Here is a 12,284-nt window from a genome sequence, read left to right as displayed (position 1 = left end):
ATCATGATCTGACACCTACTGGACGAATGAAGAGGCCCACTATCACTCAAGTTTGTGAATGGGTGAAAACATCATGGCACTCGGTGAAGGAGGAAATCGTTGCACAGTCATTCAAAAAATGTGGCATTAGCAATGGTTTGGATGCAAAAGAAGATGACATTTTATATGAAGATGGCGAAGAAAGTGATGCCAGTGATTGTGAGCAGCTGAACTTCATAAATTCTGACTCTGGCACTGATGAGTTCTTGGGGTTCACAGAAGACTAGAAGAGTACTCGAACCTAAAATTCTCTCTTCATTTGTTAATGACAGTGATGATGGTTCTTAATGCCACTGTTGACTGCTGTTCACTTTACATGGTTGTAATATGATTCTGATATACCGGTTGTTTATTAAATAGTTTAGTACAACATTTGATTCAGAATATTTTTTTTCTTGTTTTCCTCCTCTAAAAACTATGTGCGTGTTATGGTCAGGTGCGTGTTATGGAGCGAAAAATACGGTATTTATCTTTTAGAAGTGTGGTACCATCTGCTGAGCATAGGGGGCATATGCCATGATTTATTGGTCCATAGATGGTCTTTGTGGCCTTAAAGAAACTCTGTGCATCATGAGTGTCGGCTAAGTACTGGATATCTTGAGCTTTTTTTTATCCACCAGGTGTTTTTTAGTTCTCTGGTTCTTAGCATTGGCATAGGTTTTTTTCTTAGTGGCCCAGTTTCTATCTCTTTGCTAGATCTGAAATGTCTTCCCTTTCTTGTCAATCATGCGTTCAATCTCAATGTCATTCTCATCAAAGCAGTCCTGGTGTTTCTTGGTTTGGTATCCAATAGTTTGTTCACAGGCTGCAATAATGGATATTTTTAGTTTGGTCCAGTGTTCCTCGATGTTATCAGGGAATTCTGAAAGTAGATGGTCCTTAAGAATCGTTTGGAAGCAATCCAGCTTAATGGGATCTTGAAGGGCTTGAGTGTTCATTTTGTGCCTTGGTTTCCTTCCTTGAAGCCTGCGTCGAGGTATAATCTTGATAGCCATCATGAAGCGTATTAGTCGGTGATCTGTCCAGCAGTCGTCGGCGCTCAGCATAGCTCTGGTAAGGAGCACATCATGTCGATCTTTAGCACGGACAATAACATAGTCTAAAGAGGTGCCAGTGGTTTGACCGAGGATGCCTCCATGAAGTTTAAAAAAAAGTATCTGTCAAAAGAGTGTGTTGGTAATAACAAGGTTGTGCGCTGCACATATCGTCAAAAGTAAGATTCCGTTCTGGTTGCTGTTGCCAACTCCTTCTTTCCCAATAGTCCCAGGCCACAGATCGAAATCTCGCCCAACTCCTGCATTAAAATCACCCTGGAGGATAAATTTATCTTCCTTAGGCGTCTCTGATAGGATGGTATCCAGCTGAGAGTAAAAATTTTCTTTAATGTCTTCATTGGCATCCAGTGTTGGTGCATAAGTGCTTATAATAGTAGCCTGTTGGTTTTTTGTGAGCTTTATTCGAAGGGTTGAGAGTCGCTCATTAATGCCAGTAGGGACTTCTGACAGGAGCTTCACAACGTCATTTTTCATAGCGAAGCCTACCCTATGTATTCAATGTTCTTGCTCAGATAGACCTTTCCAGAAGAATGTGTTGCCTCCTTTTTCTTCCTTCAGTTGTCCCTCGCCTGCTCTTCAAGAGTCTTGAAGTGCTCCAATATTGATCTTAAAACGTCACAGCTTTCTTGCAATGATGGCAGTTCTGCATTTAGGACGTTCGCTGTCTGTGTTATCTGACAAAGTCCATATATTCCATGTTCCAAAGTTCAATTGTATTTTTCAACCCCTGGGCACGGTAATCCAGTCAGGGAAAAAGGGAGGCAGACGATGTTTAGGGCACCTTTTCTAGCCCCTCCCCCTTTTCGGGGTGAGCAGAGTGGATCCTAAAAAGGGCTGCTCAGTCATGGATACAGCTGCCAAGCTGCTCAACTGCCTCGTTCCTTGAGTCAGAACGACTGAATCTGTATCCACCGCCCATGTGCCAGTTCATGACTAGCGGCTTCCAGATTTCACAATCCTGCCCCTGTAACCTTTTGCCGATCGCCATGGGACTTTTGGGGCTTGGATTGGGTTTTTGGAAGACACCTGTGTGTGAATTTGTTTTATGTGTGTAGATCAGTGCACGCTGACCAACGCACAGTCTTCGCAGTAGGGTTCTGTTCCGATGGCATGAGTAGTCACAACGAATTGCTAGATCCTAACTGCTGCAGCATTTATCTGCCATCACAGCCGTTGTAACATACCGCTTGTTATCATCCACCTGTTCTGCCGTTGAGGACTTCTTGGAGCATTCTTTGTCTAGCTCCTTCCCTGTTATGTACTAAGCTTGGATCCTAGAACAATAGGCAAGTAGGATCCTAGAATGCAAGAACTGATTGGCTTGCAGGAAAAGACCAATCAGGCTCTAGGAGGGAAGCAGAATCAGCCAGTCAGACGTGACTCATTGTGTAAATAATGTATATAAAAGCCTGAGGTTTGGGGGGCAATTCAATCACTGTTTTACAAGCTGCAATAAAGAGCATGAAATCACTACAGGACTCTGAGCATATTTCATTCCCTTTGACGCTACCGCCTTGGGTGACCCTGCTGGGAGTACGAGATTCCCAACGGCTTCGCTCACAAGGGTCATAGGAATGTGCAAGCCCACTCACCTCAACAAGGTGATGATCCAGCGAGTGAGAGAACTGAGATAGATTGCACTGAGCCCTGGTCTCATTAGACAACGCATTCCACCAAAAAGGCTCTGGCTCTGGTTGAGGACAGCTGGATATGTTTTGGGCCAGGGAACACCAGTAGGGATTGGACTTCCAGTTGGTCGCCCGTTATGGCGGACAGGAGCTCTTTTGCGGAAAGGGCGCCGGTGCTTTGAAGGCAGGGGAGAACCGCTAGAGCGCTGTGGTACCTTAAAAACCTTCAGATTGAACATTCTGAGGACCTGGTGTTCCTGCGGGTGTCTGGAACGACTCCCCCGCTCCCCAGTAAGCTCCAAAAAGAGCGCTGAGTGCGAGTGGGGTTGGAAACGGAGGCACTTGGGAATCGACTTGCTCCCTTCATTGCACGAAGCTCTGAGTCTGGCGATCGTGAGCGGCCAATTCCTCCAAAGAAAATTTGATTTCAAATTCGTGAGTAAAAGAATATAAATTTGATTTGTCAATTCGGAAGGAAAGGGATTCAAAAAACGGAGGTCGATCCCTTTCGCTGAATGAAAGTGAAAGCAGGCAACGTAACTGAAAGCCGCAACTTAAAACTTCTTTTTTTCAGAAAACTTTCAAGTAAACTTAGATTCCCCTTTCTAGCAGGGGGAAGGGGGTAAAAGATTAAAAACTAATTTCCCTGCAGAAGACTGCTTGAACTGTTGTATCTTCTTTGTGGAAGCGGACCACCTAGTGGGGGGAGGCTAGACTCTATTGTGACATCATAAAGGAATCGGATACTTTCAACTTGTGTTTTCCTCTTTGGGAAAAACCAAGTAACTTCAGCTGCCAGAACCCTAAAATTACTATTAACAGTATCTTTACCCTTGGATACAAATTATAACTTTGAAACTAAACTCTTGGGAACTCAGTTAAAAGAGAAAAGAAAGGATAAAAAAGATTGAGGAAAGGAGAGACTGTTATTTTGCAGTGGGGCTATTGGAGAGGCTGGGAAGAGAACTTGTTTGCTCCACTATCTCCCCCTTGTGACTGAGGCTGACCTTGGGAAAATAAAAAATAAAAAAGTATGGATGGGGGAGACAAAGGAGAGAAGGCAGAAAGACCAGAGAAAGCAAAAATAAAAGCAAGGAGGGACTCTAGGTCACCAACATTTGAGGAGTATGTGATGCAACTTCTTCAGGAAATTAAAGCAGAAGTAAGGCAATCAAAAATCTATTCAGGATTTAAAAAATGACTTTGTTGAATTCAAGCAAGATTTGAAAGAGGTGAAGACAGATGTATCTTCACATGAAGCAAGACTGACACAATTGGAAACTGTAAGAGTCCCTGATTTGGAAACAATTCAGCAGGAAGCTCAGAATTCAATCGTGTTTCTTCAATTGAAAGAGAGGGAGACCCATTTGAGATTGAGAGGAGCACCCCAGAAGGAGCAGGGTAATTTAAAGGATTGGCTTATTGATGAATTTGCAGCCTACTGGGATCTCTCAAAAGAAGAACTAAATTCCTGGATTGATAAGGCTTACAGATTTGGTCCGAAAAAAGACTCTAAGATCACACATGATTGCATGGTGATTTTTAAAACAAAAGAACAAAGAGAAATTATTCTAGGACATCACTATAAAAAAAAGGGAAGGGGGTAATTTTATTTAAAGAGATCCCAAAACATTTTTTGGCCTTAAGAAATACTTACACAGATTTGGCGACTGCTTTAAGAAAAAAAAGCATTTTTTTCAGGTGGGAGTTCCCAGAGGGTCTCTCTTTTAAATTTCAAGGAAGAAAACAATAGAATTAGAACTGTTGGAGAGAAAGAGAGATTTCTGGAGAAAAACGCAAAAGAGCTTGGTTTGGAAAGTCCCTCTTCATTGGGGGCAGGGGCAGTAGGCCCAAAAAATTAGGATGTCCCTAAAAATTTACTGCTGGAACGTGAATGGTTTGAATTCTCGGCGAAAAAGGAACCACTTTTATCATGTTTTGGCAAGACAGAATTTTGATATAATTTGCTTTCAAGAAACACATTTTATTAGACTTCATAGAAAGATCATACAGAATAAAAAACTTGGACAGGAATTTATCTCATCGGACAAAGTTAAAAAAAGAGGCATTTTTTTTTATGTTAAAGAAAAATGGAATTCCAAGCTGTTGTTTAAGGATGAGGAGGGGAGATACATTGCTGTTGAAATTACTGCACAAGGTGACAAATTTCTTTTATTGGGAATCTATGCACCAAATGATGGAAAAGTGGAATTTTTAAAGAACTTGGACCTAAAACTTAATGATTATCTGGATTACAAATTGATTTTAATGGGGGACCTGAATGGAGTAGTCTCAACATTTATGGATAAGTCACAAGAACTAAAACTTCAAAACGCTGGCAAATTACCAAAGCTATTCTTTGATATGATGGATAAATACGATCTGTCAGACATATGGAGGCTACGGAACCCTATAGAAAGAGACTATACTTTTTTCTCAAATTCAAGCCAAACATTTTCGAGAATCAATTATTTATGGATTACTAGAGATTTGGTCCCCAGGGTTTGTAAAACTCAAATTTGTCCGAGGACTTGCTCCGACCATAATGCAGTGTCTTTGGAAATGAAATTGTGTCTGCAGGGTTCCTTCAGATGGAGGATGAACGATGAGTTGTTGAGGAATGAACAGATGATTGGAAAGGCCCAAAGGACTCTAAAAGATTATTTTGAATTAAATATAAATACAGAGGTAGAAACAAGAGTCATTTGGGATGCCAGTAAAGCTGTGATGAGAAGTTTCCTCATACAACAGAATTCGATTAAGAAAAAGATACAAGATGAGAAAAAAAGAAAAAATTCTATCTCAAGTAAAACACAAAGAAAAGAGTTTAAGATCAAGGCCAAAACGCCAACAAATACAAAAAGAAATTAAAGCTTTGCAGATTCAATTTTCTCAAATTATAAATCAAGAAAGAGAATGGAAAATAAAATTAATGAAACAGAGAAATTTTGAGCCTGCAAATAAGTGTGGAAAATTGTTTGCCTGGCAATTAAAAAAGAGACAAACAAAATACTATCACAAACATTGTATCGGATGGAAAATCTGTGGAAAACCCTGCAGACATAAGGAAATGTTTTCAGAAATATTTCAAACAACTGGATAAAAAAGGTAAAGAAGATACGGATAAAATTGAGCAATTTCTTAAGGTAAATGAACTGCAGAAAATTCCCGGATATAAAAGATCCTTACTCAATGACATGATTACAAGACAGGAAGTTGAGACCGCTATAAATCAGGTGCAATTAGGCAAAGCCCCAGGACCAGATGGTTTATCTGCCAAATATTATAAGACTTTGAAAGATTGGCTAATTCAACCGTTGGCAGATGTATGTAATAAGATTTTAAGAGGGGAGAAAGCACATGAAACCTGGAAAGATGCATACATAACTCTGATACCGAAACCAGAACAAGATAGATTGGATGTTAAGAACTATAGACCAATCTCATTACTTAATGTGGATTATAAAATATTTGCAAATATTTTGGCCAATAGATTGAAAAAGGTCTTAATAGAATATATACATAAAGACCAGGCAGGATTTCTGCCTGGGAGACATATGCAAGATAATATTAGGAATATAATTGACATATTAGAAAAATTAGAGGCTAAAAGAAAACTGTAAACCATTATTAATGTTTATTGACGCGGAGAAGGCCTTTGACAATATTTCTTGGCTTTTTATGGGGGAAAAAATAGAAAAAATTGAGGTTGGTCAAAAATTCTTAAATAGCATTAAGGCGATCTATGCTGAACAAAAAGCTAAAATTATTGTCAATAATGTGGTATCAGAGGAAATTAGAATCGAGAAGGCAGGTACCCACTTTCCCCTCTATTATTTATTTTGGTTCTGGAGGTATTGCTAAATATGATGAGGAAAGAAGAGGAAGTTAAGGGCATTGTAGTAGGATCTAACCAGTATAAATTAAAAGCCTTTGTGGATGATTTGTGGATCCTCTACAGGATCCAGAAACCAGTGCATTAAAAGCATTGGAGATGATTCAGGAGTTTGGGCAACTGGCAGGATTTAAATTAAACAAGAGCAAAACCAAAGTTTTGGATAAAAAGTTAGATAATGATGAAAGGAAAATCCTTATTGAAAAGACAGGCCTGGTCTTTTCGAAAAAGGTTAAATATTTGGGTGTGAATTTAACGGCGAAAAATTTAAATCTATATAAGGATAATTATGGAAAAGTGTGGAATGAAATAAAAAGAGATCTAGAGATATGGTCAAATTTAAAATTTTCACTTATGGGCTGAATATCGGTGGTAAAGATGAATGTATTGCCGAAAATGCTGTTTTTATTTAAAACCTTACCTATTATTGACAATGTTAAATGTTTTAAAGAATGGCAGAAGGCGCCCTCCAAATTTATATGGCGGGGGGGGGAACCTAGAATCAAATATAAACTACTTATGGATGTAAAAGAAAGAGGGGGTTTTCCCCTGCCTGATTTGAAGATATACTTTGAAGCTGCGGCCTTCTACTGGATTAAAGATTGGATTAAATTACCGTATTGTTCGCTCTATAAGATGTACCAGACCACAAGACGCACCTAGTTTTTGGAGGAGGAAAACAAGGAAAAAAATATGCTGAATCTCAGAAGCCAGAACAGCAAGAGGGATCACTGCGCAGTGAAAGCAGCAATCCCTCTTGCTGTTCTGGCTTCTGTGATAGTTGTGCAGCCTGCATTCGCTCCATAAGACGCACACACATTTCCCCTTACTTTTTAGGAGGGAAAAAGTGAGTCTTATAGAGCAAAAAATACGGTAGATAATGAAGATATTTTGGACCTGGAGGGATTGGACAATCAATTTGGTTGGCATGCATATCTATGGTACGATAAGATAAAAGCCCATAGTGGTTTTAAGAATCATATAATTAGAAAAGCGCTATACAATGTATGGAGTAGGTATAAGGATCTCTTGGTACGAAAAACACCCAAATGGATTTCACCAATGGAAGAACAGGCCCCAAAAAAGCTAAATATGGAAAATAAATGGTTGAGATATTCAGATTTATTGTTAGAAGACAATGAAGGAGTTAAATTAAAACCGTTTGAACAAATTAAAGATAAAGTGAATTGGCTTCAATACTATCAAATTAATGAACTATTCAAGATTGATAAGAGAAATGGTTTTGCAACAGAAAAAACCAAATTGGAAACGGAGTTGTTAGACCCTAATGTTAAGAATATGTCTAAAATGTATAATTTGTTGGTGGAGTGGCATACAAAGGATGAACAAGTTGAATCGGTTATGATTGACTGGGCACAAGATGTGGGACACAATATAATGATGGAGGATTGGGAGAAGTTATGGAAGAAAGGGGTTAAGTTTACTGCATGTATGATGTTAAAGGAAAATATTATGAAAATGATGTATAGGTGGTACTTAACCCCTGTTAAATTAGCTAAGATTTATCATAACTGTGATAATTTATGTTGGAAATGTAAAGAAAAGGAAGGTACCTTTTATCACATGTGGTGGACCTGTCCCAAGGTGAAGGACTTTAATTGGAATACTGTGTTTTAATAATGATATTAGAAAACTGCTACATTCGAATACAAGGAAATTCAGATGGGAGGGCCCAGAGGAAGTCCAAAATATGTTTATAAGGCTAGATGTTTAAACAACTACTAATTAATTTGTGTTATGTTGTTAGGTGTTTGTTGTTATGTTTTTATTTTTTTATTTTTGCTTAGGTTTGTGATTCTGTTTCTTTTTTCTTTGTTGTAGTATGTGCTATATTTGTAAAAAACCTAATAAAAAATATTTCTTAAAAATGGGAACACCAGTAGGTTGCTGTTAGATGAGCGTCACGCTCTTTGGGGGGTGTATTGGAAGATAATTCCCACAGATAAGAAAGGTCACAGACTGTTTAGGGCTTTAAAGGTTAGCACCAAAACCTTGAACCTGATTCGATACTCCACCTGGAGCCAATCCAGCTGATGAGCAACCAACTGAATGTGGGCTCTCCACAAAGTCCCAGTAAGAACTCATGCACCTGCATTTTAGACCATTTGGAGTTTCTGGAGCAGTCTCAAGGGAAGCCCTGCATATCTATCTATCTATCTATCTATCTATCTATCTATCACATTTATACCCTGCCCTCTCCAGCTCAGGTGTAGAGTCCAGTCTGCAGGTGACTGCTGCATGGATCACCATGGCTAGGTTGGAAAGGGACAGGTATGGTACCGATCGCCTAACCTGGCATAGATTAAAAAATGCCCATTTGGCTACATTTGTGACCAATGCCTCCATAGAGACAGAAGCGTCCAGGATCACACCAGGACTCCTCATGGCGGCTACAGGTGACAATTGCGCCCCATCAAGAGCTGGGAGCTGGCAAACCAAACCGAAATCATTCTGGCCCAGCCATTGGACCCCCATCTTTAATGGAAAGAGATTCAGCCGACATCCGTTTCCTCCATCCCAGCACACCCACCTAAAAATTGCCCAATATATTCAGGGTAGCATCTGGCCAGGGCCACGTAGCAGTAGATCCATAATGTTTGTGGTCAGATCTGTGGTTATGTACAAAATATTTGAATAAAGGGTGAATTTGGGGTTCCCCAATGCAATTTCCTTAAGAATGGAATTGGGTTTCCCCAATTCCATTCTTAAGGAAATCAGCCCTGAGTGCTCACTGGAAGGACAGATCGAGAAGCTGAGTCTCTAATACTTTGGCCACCTCATGAGAAGAGAAGACTCCCTGGAAAAGACCCTGATGTTGGGAAAGACTGAGGGCACAAGGAGAAGGGGACGACAGAGGACAAGATGGTTGGACAATGTTCTCAAAGCTACCAGCATGAGTTTGACCAAACTGCGGGAGGCAGTGGAAGACAGGAGTGCCTGCCGTGCTCTGGTCCATGGGGTCACGAAGAGTCGGACACGACTAAACGACAACAACAATGGAAAACCTCTGAGGATCCATGAGGATCCGTGCTTCGGAACCACGTTTTTGTGCCATGGAGTTTCCAGGAAGCCGTGGATCCTAAATTTTTGTGGTGCAGGCTGTGACCCTGGCTATGATGTGTGATTTGACGGTGAGTTAGGGTTGGCCTAATGCAAAACGTTTGAGGATCCATGAGGATTCGTGCTTCAGAACCAAGTTTTCGGGCCATGGAGTTGCCAGTAAGCCGTGGATCTGAGTTTTTTGTGGTGCAGGCTGTGACCATGGGCATGATATGTGATTTGGCAGTGAGCTTGGGATGGCCCAGTGCAAAAAGTGTGAGGATCCGTGTTTTTTAACCATGTTTTTGAGCCACTGCGGCCCCATGAAACAGTGGATGAATGATTTTTTTGATGCTGCCTACAGAGTAAGACGTGGTCTACAGCATCATGGTGGTTTTAGTTACAGTGGTACCTCGGGTTAAGTACTTAATTCGTTCCGGAGGTCCGTTCTTAACCTGAAACTGTTCTTAACCTGAAGCACCACTTTAGCTAATGGGGCCTCCTGCTGTCACCGCACCGCCAGAGCCCGATTTCTGTTCTTCTCCTGAAGCAAAGTTCTTAACCTGAAGCACTATTTCTGGGTTAGCGGAGTGTGTAACCTGAAGCATATGTAACCTGAAGCGTATGTAATCCGAGGTACCACTGTAATTTCAATGAAAAAATCATATAAATTCATGAGGATCCGTTTAAAATCATCTGGATCCGCCTTTTACCCTTTTCCTGGTAATAATAATAATAATAATAATAATGGAAGTTGGCTAGAGCTATAATAGTAGTATTATTATTATTGTCATCATCAGAGAAGTTGGCTACAGTGGTAATAATATAATTATTATTACTATCATTAGGGAAGTTGGCAAGAGTTATAACAGTGTTATTATTAATAATAATAATAGGGAAGTTGGCAAGAGTTATAATAGAATAGTAACAATAATAATGAATTAGTAGTAGGAGTATTCGGGGTGTGGCGACTCCGAGCTCCAGGCCCTTCAGTCCTTCCCCAGCGCCACATTCCCCTCAGGAACCAGAGTTGCTCTGAGCAAGTGCAGAGTGCTTTCCGCCTCTCGGGGCTTCCGAGGCGATGGGGTTGCTCCGGGGACCCCCCAGGGACCAGAGTGCCTCTGAGCAAGTGCAGAGCGCTTCCCGCTTCTCGGGAAGCCGAACCCTCCCTTCTATTTTTCTTTTCCCGGCTAGGCCGCAAAAGCCCCGGCCTCGCGTGATCCACTCACCCGACGACAAGCGGCCGCGCCGGGGGAAGAATCGGCGGGGGAGACGCCGCGGCGCGAGCGAGCTGTCCCTCGACGTCGCTGGAGGGTCAGGTGACTTCAAGCAAACGTCAGCGTGACGAAACCACGTAAAGGAAGGGCAGGGGCAAGCGCTGCGAGCGGACGTCGCGGAGTCGCGAAGCGGCCATGTTTGGGAAGGGCATGGAGATAAGGAGCTCTTTGAATGCCAAGACTGATGTACAGAGAATGGAGCCCAGGGGTCATCTAGTCCAACCACATGCCAGGCACCAATCCCAGCTCTAGAATGCCGGAATGATTGACAGGGAGAGAAGCGCAGGGTCATCTGGGAAGAATATCGCGCGGGGCAACGCAACCATAGGTGGCAAAAGAGTAGCAGCTCATTACAGTTTCCCATATGGTCTAGCAGTTAGGATTCTTGGTTTTCACCCAGGTGCCCTGGGTTCAACTCCCCGTATGGGAAACTGGCTTTTTTTTAAAAAAAATTTCCTTTTCTGAAATAAAACAATTAAAAGCAGTGGAAGATGAATAACAATTAATTAGAGCCCCTACGGTTCGACTACCCCATTTCAGAGACTATAAACACAGGTCACAGTCACGTGGTGTGAACTCGCTCGGCCTAACAGCCTACCTGGCAGGGTTGTTGTGAAAAGGGCTCCAAGACAGGGAAGGCTTGGGAGCTCCTGGGAGGAAAAGGGGGGGGGTTATCTATCAATCAATCAATCAATCAATCAATCACGCCCCTTCACCAACAGCCGCCTTCCCCCCTCCTCCTTCTGCAGAGAATCCTTCTCTGGCCCCGCCCCAGCATCAGTTGAGCGGTTCCTCCTGCAAGGAAACTCATCTCTTATCTGGCCCCGCCTCTCCTGCAGCAACCGCCAGGTCCTCGCCTCACGCTAGCCCCGCCCTCCAGAAGCAGCCAACCACGCACCGCTACCTTTCCCTCAGGCAGGCCTCGCCCCCTACGCTAGCTCCGCTATTCAAGCCGCCCTCGATCTCCGATCGCATCTCCTCCTGTGACAAACCCCGCCTTGTCCCCTCCTTCCCGCTCTTCTTCCCCGTCGCGAGAGCCGCAGCGTCACGTGATAGTTCAAGATGGCGCCCGCGCGTTGAGGAGAGCCGGGATTTCCCTCAGGTGAGCCAAAGCCGCCTTCAGTTTCCTATTATTATTAATATTAAAAATATTAGATTTATGTTGCCCCCGACCCCTCCAGTTTCCTACTAATATTAATATTGATATCATTTATTTAACTTATGTTCCCCCAGGCCCCCCTCCAGTTTCCTACTAATATTAATATTACTGTCCTTTATGAAATTTATTTTGCCCCACAGACCCCCTCTAGTTCCCCATTGCCCTCCAAAC

At 42.0% G+C, this 12,284-nt stretch overlaps 1 protein-coding gene across 2 annotated transcripts in view; it reads right to left on the bottom strand.

Moving 5' to 3' along the window:
- The window catches only part of LOC308467749 (ras-related GTP-binding protein A-like), a 60,037-nt gene extending 49,020 nt beyond the window's left edge, over positions 1 to 11,017 (bottom strand). The window contains exon 1 of one of the 2 annotated variants that reach the window (XM_080989455.1): positions 10,907 to 11,017. The gene's annotated coding sequence lies outside the window, so the exon portion shown is untranslated. The remainder of the gene's footprint in view (positions 1 to 10,906) is intronic. The other variant, XM_080989456.1, reaches the window with a different exon arrangement.
- Positions 11,018 to 12,284: the final 1,267 nt, after the last annotated feature.

Source organism: Podarcis pityusensis (genome assembly GCF_964106645.2).
Source record: "Podarcis pityusensis genome assembly, chromosome: W".
Classification (NCBI taxonomy): Eukaryota; Metazoa; Chordata; class Lepidosauria; order Squamata; family Lacertidae; genus Podarcis; species Podarcis pityusensis.
Note: the sequence above shows the minus strand (reverse complement) of the source record. Positions and strands in the feature narration are given on the sequence as shown.